Below are 6,045 nucleotides of genomic sequence, written 5' to 3'. Positions count from 1 at the left end.
CGGACCATAATACACAGGTGCTAATTCTAAAGGAAGGCACACTTACACACACACACACACACTTGAGTAAAGCCCCAGGCCTGAGGGAATTGGATATTGGATGTTATCTCCCTCGGTCCTGGACCACAGTGTGACAAATGAAGGCTTTCACTCTGCTATAACCATAAAGCCAGGTGTTATATAGCTTCCATCAAGACACATGTATCTGTAACTATTTCTCCAATAATCAACAGGAGTAAAAATAGTTTCTTAGCTGCAGTAACTCTCACCAAATGGCAAACCTAATTATTTCTTAATCCACTGGAGTGTCAGTTTCACAGGTTGGACAGTGTTTTTCATACTGGCACATGTGAGGAAATGCGAGGAAGCTGATGAAGAAGTCTAACAACAAAGGAAGAAAAGCTGATACAAACAGAAAACAACTTTGTTTTCCAGTGATTTTCTACCAAGAGGTTAATGGTGTGTAGCACAAAGTGAAGTAATGACCTCGTTCTGGTTAATTAGTTTCTTACACGCTTTCCTAACAGTTTCCCAGCTCATCTGTCAGTGAATCCTCTCATTGACTGCTGTAGAGACGCGCACACATTCATGCATGCGCACACATGCGATTCTTAATTCATGTGGATGCAATTCAATGAGTGACTTTACACCAACATTAGTCTCCTGGTTGTGATTATTAGGTTTGCTGAGTGTCAGGGTTGTGTTTGTGCATGTAAATGATAATACATAATCCTGTCTGAGGCTGAGATGTGAGAAATCAAGACTAAAACTGATACTGCTGAATCATGTTAACGGGAATGTAAATAACCAGATCCTTCATGGTGCATGTTAACATATTCCGAATAAGGTCAAAACCAGGATACTAATGTGTTTGCAAACACACACGATGCTACAACCCAGTTAGACCAGAGATCCTTAGCTTACATCTGCTCGGGGGGGGAAACTGGCAAACATTTCAGGGTGATTTTACACAAAACATGCATCTTGTCCAGTTCATGCTTTGAAGTTTGTTCAAGGCCACTGTAAAAATGCACTCTCTAATCAGACATTTCACATTGCTAACTTAAGTAAAGACCAGCTCAGTTTGCTTTCAATCAATACTGCTTTTCATTAAAAAAAGAAAAACAACAAAACAGCAACACGGGTGAAACATATTTAACATACTGAACATCTGAAAGCCCAAACACTTATGTGCTTGCTTCTAGACCTGTCCAGATTCAAGATGGTGGCACCGTAATATAAAAAGGCCCTTGGACGCAGCATCAAAGAAATGTTCTGTTGAGGCCTATTTGTGAAGGGGAACAGTGGTTTGAATTTTTATACGATTCCCAGTGCTAATATTATGGTTATCTCCGTATTTCCTGCTAGGTCTAATGATATACAAAATAAAACATAGCGAATTAGATTTTTCCCTAAATAACTGAATAGATTTTGACCTGAAGTATTAAATAAATTATAATGAATTATTTGTTTGCCTCAACACTCAACCGCTCCTGCAGCATTTAAATAGTCGATCCACTGTCATCATTAAGTCATTTCCTACCAACGATTCAGACCGCTGTGTATTAATTAACTGTTGTTTACTTTCAAATACAAGCACTCACATGCACGCTGCCAAGGCTTTTCAAGTACTGACAAAATTGCCACTTCCAGAGAGGAAACATTCTTGTTTTGCCAAAGTAATTTATTTTGAAAGACCCATTAAAGGATAACATTGTTATTTTCGCTGGCATATTTTTACCAAACACCCCTGGCTCGGCTCTACAACTATAAATCATCATTTCCTTGGAACAAGCACAGGAATTTACAGGATACAACCTGTCATTTGCAATATTCATGTTTTTTTTTTTAACTCGCAGATGGAGTAAAGACTTTTGGAAACATATCAGCATCATATTTATTGTTCTGTTTACAACATGAAAATGCTCGTGTAAAGAAAGAAGTTTTATTAAACGTTAAAAATATAGTAGAAGAAAAGCTCATTTGTTGGTGATAATATGCTGTAAGTCCTTGTTTCAAGCATTAAGACTAATTCTCATTACTACAATTCCAGCAAAAGACAAAAGCCTCAGATGGCACAACTTTTATTACTCCTGTTGTTTTACTGACAATATGATCAACACAGTTGAGATTAAGTTTGGAAAGTTCAAATTCTTCCTCTCAAACAAAATGACATTACATTATTAGTGGATACATCCTTTAAATGTAATGATGTACATTTTGCCACTTTTGCAGATGCCCGTTCTTGGCCTGTACCTACACGTATAAATCAAATAAAACCTCCCTACATTTAATGTCATCTTTAAACCAGAGATATGCCGACTGATCGCGCCACAGAAAGTAATAAGTTGCTTTTCAGAAATAACTTTTACGTCGACTAATTTCTTGGAGCAATAAATAAACATGACACGAATAAACACCTGAATAACTAATATCAATTTAATGAGATATCATTTTGATCCAATTAGCACATTTGGTTGCAAGCATAACGCGTTTTCACAGTTGTGCAGTAGTTCAGATGCCGTGCTGTGAATGAGGTTATGGAAGTGAAGTGTTATTGATATTTCAAAGACTGAGGCTATGGTGACACTGAACATCATTTTAATGCCAGAAGCACATTCTAAATATCCATCATATTTTTTTCACTCTAAAATACCTGAACTACTTCAGAAGTAATCATTCTAAACTAGTAAAAGTAAAAGTGTAAACTTAAGGTTCACCATCGCTGCCACTGATTGAAGCTCTGCCAGTCAATTTCAGGTTGGAAGGATGCCTCAGCTGGTATAATTTGGTTTTACTTGTTGGAAAACACATTGTATTTGAAACACAAGGACAACAATCTGTAACCCATGTAGCAACCCCTTAAATCAGCTCTGCTAAAATACGAGCACAGTTCCTGATTTACACTTAGATTGCAGCTCTAAATCACACTTTATTCAAAACACTGCACCCAATATTGTGGCACAAGCTTCATGACGAAAATCCTGTGTTCACATGGAACGCACAAACACCTCTGCCATTCAACACGCTGAAAATAAATTTCACACTATACACCCCCTCATATGGGCAAACAGATGTTGCACAGTTGTTCAATCAACAATCAGAGCTTTAGGAATAAAAAGGCTCTTCTGTTTTGGAGCAACAGATGTCAACATACTTCAGTACTGAGAGGCAAAGCTCTTGTGCCAGCTATGGAGGATGCATGTGCCAATATACTGTAGCTGTGCAGGGAGGCCACGGCCAGGGAGAGCAAGTCCAAACAGAAACGGTATACTGCATTACAGCATTTATACAGTGTTTGTTGGGATGCATACACTATTTAGGGGGAAAAAAAAACATTTGTGTTTATATTACAGTATATTTGCATGTTTTATTTTACATAAACTTAAATATATTTTACACACTACTGGATTATAAACGCTGAACATGCAACAGATGTCCTGGTGAGGTATTCACAGTAGAGTATTACAATAAGAACATCAGTGTTTAACTGGTTTTAATCTATTAATCTTCAAACTATCATATGATGGTTTGTGTCACCGGAACACAAAATGCCATTTGTGGAGTTTTGACATTCATGTGTTTGTTTTTGGATGTGTGTGTTGAGGATTTGGATTACGGATACCTTCTTCAACAGCTGGAAAGAACCAATAGATTAGTTACCAAGAAGCCCTGTGGACTAGTCTGATACTTCTGTAGCTGCCACACACTAAGATGCAGGAGTTTATCTTTATCTCTACACACAGTTGAGAAAAACAACAGCGTGAAGATAGCAGTGACCTCCATAACAGCTCGAACACGGCATGCCGAGATGGGCACATCTGCACACTCTGTCCTTATTACTAAAGCAGACTCTATTTGAGATTTAATATCCTCTTGTTGGCAGAGCAGGTGCAGTCTGTTGAAGGGCTGTATTACACACAGAGGAAGACCTCAGATGTCTGTTTTGCTCTATAGTTGGATCAGTAGCAAACATATTTTTAGATATCGAAGCTGCTCTGCTTTCTTTAGGTCTATTTAAGCAGCTCACAGGTGTAACAAAATATGGATGATGGAAGTCAGCCCTAAGGGTATTTTGAAACGTTCAACTGCTTGCCTGCATTAGTCGTCACACTATTTTCGATCCAAAGAACACAATGTAATGCAGCTTTAATACTCATTTCCGTCTTTACGGCTCACTGTCTGCACATTTCTCCACTTATATGACTGTCATATTGAGTGGTCCTGTCAATAATGAGCGCAAAAATGAATTACCATCTCATGAATTTCATCAGACTCTGAAAATACACATTTGAGTTGAAAAAGGGAAGGTTAATCCTGCAGCAGTCAGGTCTCAGTGTCAAGTGCACTACAGAAATACCAGAGCGAACGGATAGGTACTACAAAGCTTTAGTGAGTACAACCATCTAAAATTTAACAGATCAAGAACAAATTCAACATGAATGTCAGACTGAAATAAAACATCATACCGCAGAAAATCAATTATATCTATTAAGTTTATAGTTTAGTTTATAGTTCATACATATATAAGTATACGGTGAGATATGCGTCAATAGAAAATGAATTTGAATCATTTATATTAGAATTAAGGGACTTGAATAATTGCATTTGAATCACATTATTTATATTTAGATCATTTACAAGCTGTTAACATGTCAGAGTTTATTTGAAGATCTTTAACTTAAACCACATTGTTATTCCAGCTGATATTTTTAAATTACTTATTTATCTTGTGTTTCTCTTATTCTTATCATTTTCATGAGCATTTCTATATCCAGTGTAATAAATAAATTGTGTTATCATTCTGGGCACTAAGTAAATAATGGCATATCATACAAGTTGCATCCATCTTCCAGGTATTATGGCTTTCATTGCAGCATTTCTGTGCAGTGGTTGTTTGTCATTCTGGTGATCTTAAACTTTTAGGTTTTTGTACTTTTGAGTATATTGAAAGATCAAATATGTAAAATATGTAACATTCCTTAAAGTTATCTTGGAAAATATGCAGAGAAAGATGAATGAAGAAAGATCCACACCAAGGCCAAACAACATTATTGCACTGAGAAAATCTCACTGACATTTGTAATAATGAGATGACTAAAACTCCAGATGTACAAAATATTCTTGCACTCTGTGCGTCATGTTGTTTATTCTATTGGTCTAGACAGGAGTCATAAAAACTATCTATTCGATGTTTAATAATCACTAGCACCACCAGTTTACCCGAATGAGGCAGTCGAGTGGCTCTATCAAGTTCAGACGTGGCTTTAATGACCGGGAGGACGAGTAGTGAAGACTCTTTTTAGACAGAAGACATCATTGCTACAAAGTTAGAGGGATATTAGCAGAGAACATGTGGGCAGATAATAGGGATAAGGGAGAAACCACAAAAGAAGTTTTACACATGCTGCCACTCTGATTAAAACTCATGGTAGCTTCTGATACTCACTTATCTTAGAATATGAATATTAAAACTCAAGAACATGCTTCACCTTTTAAGAAAGGCCAGCTGAAAGAAGAAAACACGACCAGTTACAGAAGCTAGTGAAACAGCAGCCAACCTGCAAGTAGCATCATGACTTTGGCTCTACATTTCAAGTTGAAAGCAACATAAATGTGATCCTGGGGGGGGGATGTGAGATGTAAAGATGCAATGAATTATAGTGAACCACCAGTACTATGGTAACACTACGCCTGGGCCACACTGTCCCTTAAACAGGTGAACAGTAAAGGGATGAAGTATGAAGAGTCACTCATGTTCACTCCTGTGTTAAGTGAGGGAGGGAAGCACAATCCACCTACCAGAGGCATTACCAAACAGAACAGAGTTTTTTTAGCCATCATAATAAAGTCTTGTTAACAAATGCAGGAATTCACTAAATACCAAGCAGCTTTTAATTTGAAACCAGTACATGAACTGTTAATGCAGTATATACATACATACATCCACTTGTGACATATTCTAATTAATGAACGGTGTAATGTTGCTGGTATGATGTCAATGTAGCTATAAACAGATGATTTTCACTGTCTAATTATTCTGTA

This window comes from Pempheris klunzingeri, chromosome 1, assembly GCF_042242105.1.
Source record: "Pempheris klunzingeri isolate RE-2024b chromosome 1, fPemKlu1.hap1, whole genome shotgun sequence".
Taxonomy (NCBI): Eukaryota; Metazoa; Chordata; class Actinopteri; order Acropomatiformes; family Pempheridae; genus Pempheris; species Pempheris klunzingeri.
The sequence above is the reverse complement of the archived record's forward strand: the minus strand, read 5'-3'. Positions refer to the sequence as shown.